Raw genomic sequence first — 11,108 nt, forward strand, 5'->3', positions numbered from 1 at the left:
GTGACGATGCCGATGATGTCATCAGTGACGTCACTGATGACGATGCGGACTCCGATGACGTCATCAGCGATGATGACGATGCGGATGTCGGTGACGTCATCCGTGATGATGACGATGACGATGCGGATGCCGGTGACGTCATGAGTGACAATGACGTCCTCGGGGAGGTCACGTGACCTCGGCGGGGGGTCACGTGACCCTGGGGGGTGGTCACGTGACCTCGGGGGGGGGGGTGTCACGGGACTTCGGGGGGGGGGGGGGGTCACGAGACTTCGGGGTCACGTGACTTTGGGTGTCACGTGACCTCTGGGGGTCACGTGACCTTGGGGTGACCTTGGGGGTCACGTGACCTTGGGATGACTTTGGGATGACCTTGGGGGGCCGCGTGACCTTGGGGTGACCTTGGTTACGCCGACGGCGACGCCGACGCCGACGCCGCTCAAGCCGGGAACGGGCCCCTAAGAGCTGCGCTCTAAAAAAAAAAAGAAAGAGATGAGAAAGAAAAATGTGTTTTACAGTTCACTTGGAACTCTTTACAGTTTGAGGCGAGAACGGTGGTTTTGAGGACGAGGACGGATAGAGGATAGGGTCAAATTTCAGAACACAGAACGTATTATGTTCCGCCTACAATAATGATCGCGACACACTCGAGCACGCTGTATATATTTCGTTTCAGCTTAAAGTGAAACGTAACCGACGCCACGAGCTAACGGCATCAATCGAGCAGCGTCAAATGCGCAAGTGACCTAGGCCTTTTCTATTCATCATCGATTCCGCGACGTTAGAACACGTTACCGAAATCTGCCGAACAACATGGCGGTGCGCTCTTGACGCTTTCCGATAGGTCGCATCATCTTGCAGCGTCGGCCGCGTCTCGACTTAAGCTAAAACAAACTATACAGTCACTGACATCTTAGGAACAGCCGGGAATGGCATGTTGTGCTCACACATCTCGCGTTGTTCACTCGTTCTTCGGCGTTTTTATCGGCTAATGACCCAATCTTATCGGGAACGCAACGCTATAATCCAACGTTCCGGACGCGCCACGAAGTGCCGTTCTTGAACTGTCCGTAACCGTTGGCACATAACGAAACGCAAGGCACAGCTTATTACTTTCCCAGTTCATGACCTCTTTATTCGTATACTTCGGCGTTCTTTTCGGCTAAATGCCTCGTTCTCAACTGCTGCCGATCCGTAATGAGATGCTTGGTATACGCACGACGTACTGCGTTTGATTCTTTAAGCGGTCATAAGCTATACGGAAAAAAAAGAGGGGACGTCAAGGGTCCATGCTCCGTTTAGAAGGTTAGGGGGTAGACGGAAAAGGCTAGCTGCCTTTGTCGCTTCTCTCTGTTCGACCGCGTTCGATAACCGAACGCTGATGTCCGGCGCTTAAGAGCAAGATGCTACGCGCGGACCAGACGACGCTCTCGTTCGCTCTGATCGGAGGGAGACAGCGGGTCTACCCACTAATCCTTCCAATCAGAGCCCGGCACTTCCATGACGTCACAGCACGCTTTTATATCCCCCTCTCCCCGAATTTATCTCCGTATAGCCATACTTTTTTGTTTAAAGGGGCAGTGCAATGATTTTAACACTGAACGAATGTGCAGCTTGTATTTTTTATATTGTTTACTTCGGCATAAGTGAGAGAAAAAGTGCCACCATACCCCAAAATACCTCTATTTCGCTGCGTAATCGCACATTAAAAAACGCTTTTTTTCCCAGCCTGCGGCCACATGGTGGCCGCAAATGAAACCTGTGGTGTGACGTCATTTGGAGTGGTTTTTGTAAGTGACAGTGTTAGGTACTTGTAAGCTTGATTTAAGGTTAAGTTTAAAAAATCTTGTTGTTTAGGCATGCAGAAACGCTTCAAAAGCCTAATATTGCCGCTGAAAGATTTGTGGCGCCATCTACCGCAAGTCAACCAAACCTGCCGTCGTCGTCATCCGTCGACGCCCGAGGCGCCTACGGCGGCTACACGAGCAACCCGGACGTTTTGTCTTTCCCTCGCTCGACGGAGTGCGTTGGTCGTGGTCCGTAGTATCGTGGTATCGTTATTGTTCCTGGTGTCTCGACTTCGACTGCCCGCCGCGTCGACTGCCCGCCGCACAAGTCCAACTGACTTACTATACGCAAGCATCTTGCGCTCGATGTCGCTCAGGCCGTCCGCCCATGCTGCCATGTTGGTCGGGAATCGACGGGAGAGCGGCGAGCCTGGCGAGCCGGCGAGCGCTGGGGAAACGAAAGCCAGAAGCACCCAACCGGAAACCAACGCCACTCCGAATGACGTCACAGGCGAAGCTGCTGCCGCTTCAATGTTGAGTTGAGGGCTGCCAGAGATACCAATTTCTTTTATTTTTTTATTGAAAACTAGGGCAAGCAGGAACGAATACGCCTCGCAAGTGGGCTCATTTTCGTCTTCTGCGCATGAGAAAGGAAGTAGCGGTGACGTCAGAACGCCGAGCCCTGATTGGCTGATCGCGACCCCCTATCTCAGCGTCGTCTGCTCCTTTGCAACGTCGTCTGCGTCTGTCTTACCTTTCCTGCGACTTTCGGAAGTGCAGGTCTTTACGAGCGAGCTCGACTTCGCCTTTCAGAGAGGGCAGACGAAATAACTCGAGCGGTACGTTGTATTTGTCTAAACACTAGCAGACGCGCATCAAGGAGGGAAGTCAAAGGACTCACTGGCGAGGTGTCCCGAGGCGCAGAGGTTTGTTTGCTAAGAACCGAGAGTGAGCGTGTTAGTGTCCGCAAGTTCCCTCCCAAATACTTTTTTCCTCCTTTCGTGTGCGGCGAGACCCCTCATTCTTTAACGGCGTCGGCGGGTTGGCGCAGTTAACGTCGTCTGCTTTACGTCTGCTAGTCGAAGCGATGACTGCTTTACCTTTCCTGCGTCTGTCGGAGATTCACCGCTTTTTCACCGGGGAGAGTCACCGTTGCCTCGGGAAACAAGGAGATAACAAGAGGAAGAAATTGACCTCTTAAATTAAAATTGAGGGCAGCGATCAAAGTATATAATACGGAAGGATTCACAAGGGTCGCGCGGGCATCTTCCATTCAGCACACCAGCCGGTCGTGGGCAGACGGTCGCCGAGTCGCCGAGTGCCTGCTAGGCCTAACTGCGGAACTCGCTTGGTCGCGTTCGGTGGAATCGTGGCCGTTGGAGCTTTTCCCGGGTGTTTGTGGATCCAGCGTTCTTGTTCGTCGTGGTCTGTTTCAAGTACTTTTTACTTTTTTTCTTGCTGCTTGAAGTCGGGACGAGTGAGAAGCGCACGTAGAAAAATAAACGTCCGAGGATCGTCGCGACCGCGACACTGTCGGCCATGCTGATTTCATCGTAAGAAGTGCGTAAGACAGCTTCGGAGCTGTCGTAGGATTTCGTCGTAACCTGCGCCAAACTTACGAAAATTTCGTTTCGTGAATACGAATTTGTTCTTAAGTTTTGTCTTACGCACATTTTTGGCGTAAGATCCTTTCGTGAATACTTCCGAAAGTCGCAGGAAAGGTAAGACAGACGCAGACGACGTTGCGAGCAGACGGCATTGCAAAGGAGAAGACGACGCTCAGATAAGGGGTCGCGATCAGCCAATCAGGGCTCGGCGTTCTGACGTCACCGCTACCCCCTGCGCAGGAAGCAGACGAACTTGCCCTCCGCATAGTTTTCGGTCCTTCGTTTTATATGTGGCCGGGATCAATTCCCACAATTAATTAGCAAAAGTCCGCAAATTGTTGCACCACCCCTTTAACGCGAGGCGATGTCGAATTTCCGTCGAGTCGCTTTTATACGCCTCGCAAGTGGGCTCATTTTCGTCTCCTGCGCATGAGAAAGCAAGTAGCGGTGACGTCAGAACGCCGAGCCCTGATTGGCTGATCGCGACCCCCTATCTCAGGGTCGTCTGCTCCTTCGCAACGTCGTCTGCTCGCAACATCGTCTGCGTCTGTCTTACCTTTCCTGCGACTTTACGTGCGAGCTCGACTTCGCCTTTCACAGAGGACAGACGAAATAACTCGAGCGGTACGTTGTTTTTGTCTAACAACTAGCAGACGCGCATCAAGGAGGGAAGTCAAAGGACTCACTGGCGAGGTGTCCCGAGGCGCCGAGGTTTGTTTACTAAGAACCGGGAGTGAGCGTGTTAGTGTCCGCAAGTTCCCTCCCAAATACTTTTTTCCTCCTTTCGTGTGCGGCGAGACCCCTCATTCTTTAACGGCGTCGGCGGGTTGGCGCAGTTAACGTCGTCTGCTTTACATCTGCTAGTCAAAGCGATGGCTGCTTTACTTTTCCTGCGTCTGTCGGAGATTCACCGCTTTTTCACCGGCGAGAGTCACCGTTGCCTCGGGAAACAAGGAGATAACAAGAGGAAGAAATTGATCTCTTAATCCAAAACTGAGGTCAGCGATCAAAGTATAATACGGGAAGGGTTCACAAGGGTCGCGCGGGCATATTCCATTAAGCACACCAGCCGGTCGTGGGCAGACGGTCGCCGAGTCCCGGAGTGCCTGCTAGGCCTAACTGCCGTGCTCGCTCGGTCGCGTTCGGTGGAATCGTGGCCGTTGGAGCTTTTCCCGGGTGTTTGTGGATCCAGCGCTCTTGTTCGTCGTGGTCTGTTTCAAGTACTTTTTACTTTTTTCTTGCTGCTTGAAGTCGGGACGCGTGAAAAGCGTACGTAGAAAAATAAACGTCCGTGGGTCGTCGCGACCGCGACGCTGTCGGTCATGCTGATTTGATCGTAAGAAGTGCGTCAGACAGCTTCGGAGCTGTCGTAGGATTTCGTCGTAACCTGCGCAAAACTTACGAAAATTTCCTTTCGTGAATACGAATTTGTTCTTAAGTTCTGTCTTACGCACATTTTTGGCGTAAGATCGTTTCGTGAATCTGGCCTCTGCACTCCCGAAAGTCGCAGGAAAGGTAAGACAGACGCAGACGACGTTGCGAGCAGACGACGTTGCAAAGGAGCAGACGACGCTCAGATAGGGGGTCGCGATCAGCCAATCAGGGCTCGGCGTTCTGACGTCACCGCTACCCCCTGCGCAACAAGCAGACGAACTTGCCCTCCGCATTCCTTGCATTTTGTTTTTGCGGCTTCCAGTTTTCCGCGGTGGGGACGCGTACGCTAACCAGCCTCACCGAAATACGGTGGTGACATATTCTCACGCAAAGGGCCTTGATTGGATAATCGTTGCCAGTTTCGTGGCAAATACTGGTCGTAAATTTCGTGCAGTGTCTTCCGTCAAAGAACCAGAAGGTGTGCGGAGAATTGAAGCCGTCGATCAGCGGGAATCAAGGTGAAAAATAATAGCCGTAATTAAAAAAAAAACAATCCACTGACAGCAAACTGTGTAGCAACTCAAATTTATATTAGAGTTGCTGCACAGAGTCCTGTTGTACGTGTGCCTTCTTTGTTGTCTTTGTCAAGTTTGCGCTATTTTAATCATGTCTAGTAAGAACCAACTAGCCCAAACCAAAGTCGTGTTAGATTGGAGCTACGGCTTATACGAGCGCGTGGTAAAGTCTCGAGTTTGTTTTTCAACCTTTTAAACATCGTTTATATTGCAAACACTGCAGCATGTTCTTTTCCTTTTCTCTTTTTTCTTCTTCTTTTTTTTTGTGACGAGTTCACATTAATTAGGTACTCCTATAATCGCTGGGAAGATGTCGGGAAAAAAAACATAAGAAAAGGGGGAGCGAACTCCACATCTCGCGCGAGGAGCAGACGAAGCTCTTGCTTTCTCTGATTGGAGGAAAACAGTGGGTACAGAGGAAGCCAGCTAGACTTTGCGTGTACCCACTATTCTTCCAATGAGGGCGTTGCATTCTGATATCCCCTCGCGCTCACATCTCCTCCTCTTCTTCACTTTGTCACCCTACTAAAGTACCGGGTCAGATAGAGACAATCAAAAACTCTCTTTCTTGGGCCGCAGAAATTGATATGTATACGCTTCCAGAAGGCTGACACTCCCTATCATTGTGACGACAGCGCTGATGATGGAATGCGAAGGTATGACAACGGGACGTTGCATGAGCTGAGAGATAAAAATAAAAGTCATTTTCTTTTTTGAACCAATAAGTGGCATTGTGAGCGCCTCTGGCATTGGTTGTACTTAAAACAACTTGGCCTCAAGAAAGAAAAAGGCAATGTCTTTCTTGCTGACAATTCTGGTGATATGTGAGACAGCACGCACTCAGGCCGTATGAAGTACTATCGAATGTACTAAATGTGCCGTACATATGGCATAATGTTGATGTTCATGACGCTTGCCATACCATAGATGAAGTCGATGTTCCTGTCGCGTTAAGGCGCTTAAGGAGTTGGTCATCGCTTTCATCTTTTCATTAAAAATAATTAGCCGTCAAACTTCCTTTCCTTTTCAGTTTTTTTTTTTTTTTTTTTACACACTAAATGCTATCTATGTTTTTTTTCTTCTTTTTTTTTGTTTTTTTTTAGGTAAATATGGCAGGTTAACTCTCGATAAATATTGCATTCTATTTCATTGATATTTATACTTTCCGATCCTATATTTTGGGAAAGCTTATCATTGGCTTATTTGCTTTTTCCAGCGTTTACCCCTTTGGTTTAGTTTACTTCTCTGATTATTAAGGGTCCCATATTTATTGCACATAAGGCTTCTTTGACTATAAACTACAGTCAAACCGTCAGTTAATGTAACATGCATACGACGACAGTCTGCATGCTACATCGACACGCAACTCAAGAAACGCAAGTGGTGGCTTATTGTCTTCATACTAGAACAAAGCATAAAAACGTCTTCATAGCTGTCTTCTCACGAAAGGAACTGCTGATACTTAGGAGCACTCTCGGCTTCTACTTTGTTAAGAAAACTTCGAGCGCTATTATCAAGCCCATAAATTGTTTTGCGTGGCATGATGAATTCGTAGAATCTGCGCTAGCATAGAAATGTTTTCCTCGAGGTTATTTCCAAATGTTCGGGTAATAAAACATATATTATTTTAGGCACGCCTTTTGACGACTAACTCAGCCACAGCACATTAATCGGATGTATTTTAGGTTCTTTGTCGTATATTCTCTCTTGCGAAATTATTCAAGCATTACGCCGAAACGAACGCATATGATTTCATACGAGCAATCTTTATTTTTACCATTCGAAAGTCTCATACAAAGGAACATCGGAAAACTATAGTTTTATCAACGGACTGAAAAAATTAAGTGGTTAAGGACCCCCCCCCCCCCCCCATCCACCTTGCCTTTTATACTTATTGTACGCAGGCAATGCACAAATATTCTTGAGGCTGTGCGCAACGGCAACTTAATTAGTATATTACTAATTCAATAATTCTTGAAATAGGCGGAAGAAAACTACGCAGTTGTGTGCAATCTGAGAGTAGAAGTATGGTAGGCAACCATGGTCAGACTTTAAATACAACCGTACGTTGCACATTAAGAAAATGTCATAAAATGGGCCATATGGCTCTCTCGTACGGCACTATGGAATATGGGTTGTATGGGTGTGCGTGCGTTTTTCTTTCGGTAGGCACCGCAGGCCGGCCCAATTAACCGCCGGCCTGCTTATAATCACTCCGTCCCGATCTCCGCGCTTCTTTTCGTCAACCTCAGTCCCACAGCCTATACAAATATTTCCGCTGAAAGCTTTAAAAAACCTTTATGTTAGCTACTTCATAAGAGACCTTTAAGGTGTATGAATAAATACCATGTACTCCAAAACACAAATTGAATGATTTTTAGGCGGCCCTGTTCATTCGCATTTTGCTGCTGTTTTATTTTTTTTTTTTTTTGCGAAAGATTGTATTGTTGCAGCACTAACAAGTATAATGTAGATGTTCAGGTATTGGAAAGTTCACATTTTATCTCTTTTCAGGGGCCATATTGCACGTTTAATGCCGCCATCCGCACCATCTGGACTCTGAAAGACGAAATAAAACAGAAGTTGATCGCACTACTTCTAGACGGCGCCCGCATCGCGGGGAGTGACACATCTGGCGGTCTCCGCTACATTTTTTATGAAGAAAATAAACTCCCCAAACGTGGTCACCGTCGGTCAGAAGAACGTTCTCCTTCCTGTCGCGCGTTTGCTGCTCGCGCTTGCGCGGTGTTAGTCCGATCGCTGCGCTATTTGGTTGCGTAGCGGGTGGCACTCGTAGCTTCTCCGAAGTAGGATGCCTCGATCTCTGCCCGTGTTATAGTAGAATCGTCCTGTATTTGTGCTTAGTGCCACGTATCAGACACAAAGATGATCGTGCTGTAAAATGTTGCCACTCAAGACAGAGTCCCTGGTGTCGGTCGCACCCGATCTGTGGGGGCGGTTGCAAACATTGCTAGTTTTTGACGTAGGCTTTGCTGCTTTGGAGTTGTAGGATACTTACTGTCGCATATTCTTTCTCTATATATACAGTAAAATCAAAATGTTGGTCGCTTTGTTTAGACGTTTCGTTCTATAGTTTTGATTGGTACCTAAAGTGGCGTACGGCAGCGCCTTTTCTGAATCGTACTTTGCCGCGACCGATTGAGAGTCCGGTTGGCATTTTAGAATGGTCGGTACTACACGCGGATTCAAGTATTCTGGCAGCGACGGAAATATTTTTTTTTGGCCCCGAAGTGTGTCCAATAGACTACTTCCAATAATCCCTGCGAGCAACACTGCGCGCGTTGCACTCTGGGAACTAGTTGGCCAGGGAGGAGAGCGGCATGGTTTCGGTTTCGATCGACAAGTCGAGAAGGGATCATACACAGAGCGGGGATTATAAACAGCCGTCATCCCATGTTTTCTGGTCCCGAGCGCATCGTTTTGGGTCTCTAAAACTAACCTAAATGGCCAGATCTCAAAACTTCAGCACAAACACGAACCATACGTAAAGCTAAACAAGCATGTGTCAAGACAATTGTCTTGACACATGCTTGTTTATATTTGTCCTTACGCCTTTCTGTTAGCGTTTTGAGGCACGTGGAAGAGCCAGTGCTGGGAATCTCGACGCTGGAAGCTCTGGGATCTTGCTTGTGTACGAGTCAACACGCTGTAACAGCCAATAAGTTCGCATACACCGAGCTTGGAACTTTACATTAGTGTTACTGGTCAGCAAGATTGTTACTTGTGTTATGCGTCCATTGACGAAATTACATTTTTTTCAATCACTGTTTTTTAATACGCCCGAGTACGCGAGGTAAAACTGGGAGAGGCCGTTGAAAAGCTAAACTCAAACACTTTTTTTCCCTTTATAGCTTTACTGACCCGCAGCACTACACGAAGTGGGTTCGACTAAGTCAATATCGCATGAAGTTATCCTGAAATCATGTTGGCACATTCAAACATACAAACAATTTTGAAGAGAGCAACACTCAAGCCCTTGGTGTAAGATTGTCGCACAGTTCGGGGGACGGCACGTATACGCCGTGAACCCCTATGTGGTGCGCCATATGAACTAAAGAATTACAAGCGCATATGGTGGTTGCTAATGGCCATAAAATTTGTTATATGTTTGCTTTCTTCCTGACTCAGTATGCCGAGATAACTTCAGAACCACCATTCAGGCACAAATCTTGGGCGTCGGTAAACGCTCACCCAAAAAGGCTTCGCGAGGAGTAGGGGACACTTGTTAGGGACTCCGTCATAGCTAGCCGATATCAGCGTTTGTGAAAACTTAATCTCCAGTCGGTATACATTTTAGTGAGAAGGATATGATGACACGAGGAGGACTTCATAGTAACTTTAGGGCAGTAGTGAGTGCGAATTTATTGCGTTTCCTTAAAATTTCATGCGCCAACACTGGGTTCAACTGAGAGTATCCTGTGAGGATGCGGCTTGTTTTTTGCTCAATGAAGTAACACAAAGCGGACGTTAGGCAAACAAAAATTTCTGTAGGGCTCAAAATGACCAAATTTCAATTTTGACTCACTGGTACTAGACAGTATTATTAAAAGGGAGCTCAAAGTTACGATCGTGCGGTCATATACAAAGATGGTCTATGGCCGTCGATGGGAAATTATATGGCAGACCATCACCCCTATGGCCATCTATGGTCGGCTTTAGAAATCCATAAATACAGCTACAGTCAGCTATAGAAACATCTATGGCCCTGTGTCTAAAGACTGGGAGCCAATAAAATTTATTTGCCCACCTATAGAAAATTATTTGGCCCCGCGTCTAAAGACTGGGAAACAATAAATGTTCTTTAGCCGCCTATAGCATATTCTGTGGCCTCGGCTCTAAAGACTGGGAACCAATACAGTTTCTTTACAGGCCTATAGAAAATCACTACCGGCACTACTTTTTTAGGAAAAACGCTCCAGGCTAGAATATTAAACCAATACTACATTTCTGTAATACCGGTGGCAAAGCATGACCCAAGATATGTTCTCTGCTGTTGCGACAAGTCGTGAAAACCAGAAATATTTTGTTTTTGAAAAATCCATTCAAATACTTCTCCAACAATTAAAATTGATTATTACTCCCCAAAAGTGGCAATACATTACACTGGCACCGAACGCTGCAATCAAGAAATAGCTTTACTGCAATCTTCTCAATCGAAACCAAAACTGAGTGGCCAACTAGTTCCCAGAGTTCACTGCGTGACCTTTCGCCACGATCGGGAGCTTCGAGTTTTGGAAGAAGTTTGTTGGGCAGTAGCAATTATTTTGGAAATTGTTCTGAAGGTGCGTGAACGTCAGGTGATAAAATACCTCCGTTAGACTCGCCTTAGCCTAATCATTGTTGCCAATGACTTTTGTTTGTTCTAACTTTCAACACACGACATGGTCCCCTCTATTGATAAACTTAGCTGGACTGAAGCCACGGATCGTGCGGTCTTTAGGTAACTTGCTTCGTATATGTGAAAATCACTGTTGTATATTTTCCGCACTCGGTGCTTTGCAAGGATCACTGAGGTCAAAAGGGTTGTTATGTTGGCGTTGCGTGTGGCGGCGTTTTGTGCGCTGACTCGCTCTTGCAGTCTCTGTGCACTGCATTGTTCAAATGGAACGTTCCAAGTCACATTTCTGATCGATATGATACCTTCACATTGATACCGTGTCAAATATACTTTTCTAATTTCAACTGGTTCCTCCTCGACCTGTGCCTACCTTCAAATTCGAGAGTACAGTCGGACTTTGCGCACT

This window comes from Ixodes scapularis, unplaced genomic scaffold (assembly GCF_016920785.2).
Source record: "Ixodes scapularis isolate PalLabHiFi unplaced genomic scaffold, ASM1692078v2 PGA_scaffold10__122_contigs__length_95168666, whole genome shotgun sequence".
In the NCBI taxonomy this organism is placed as follows: Eukaryota; Metazoa; Arthropoda; class Arachnida; order Ixodida; family Ixodidae; genus Ixodes; species Ixodes scapularis.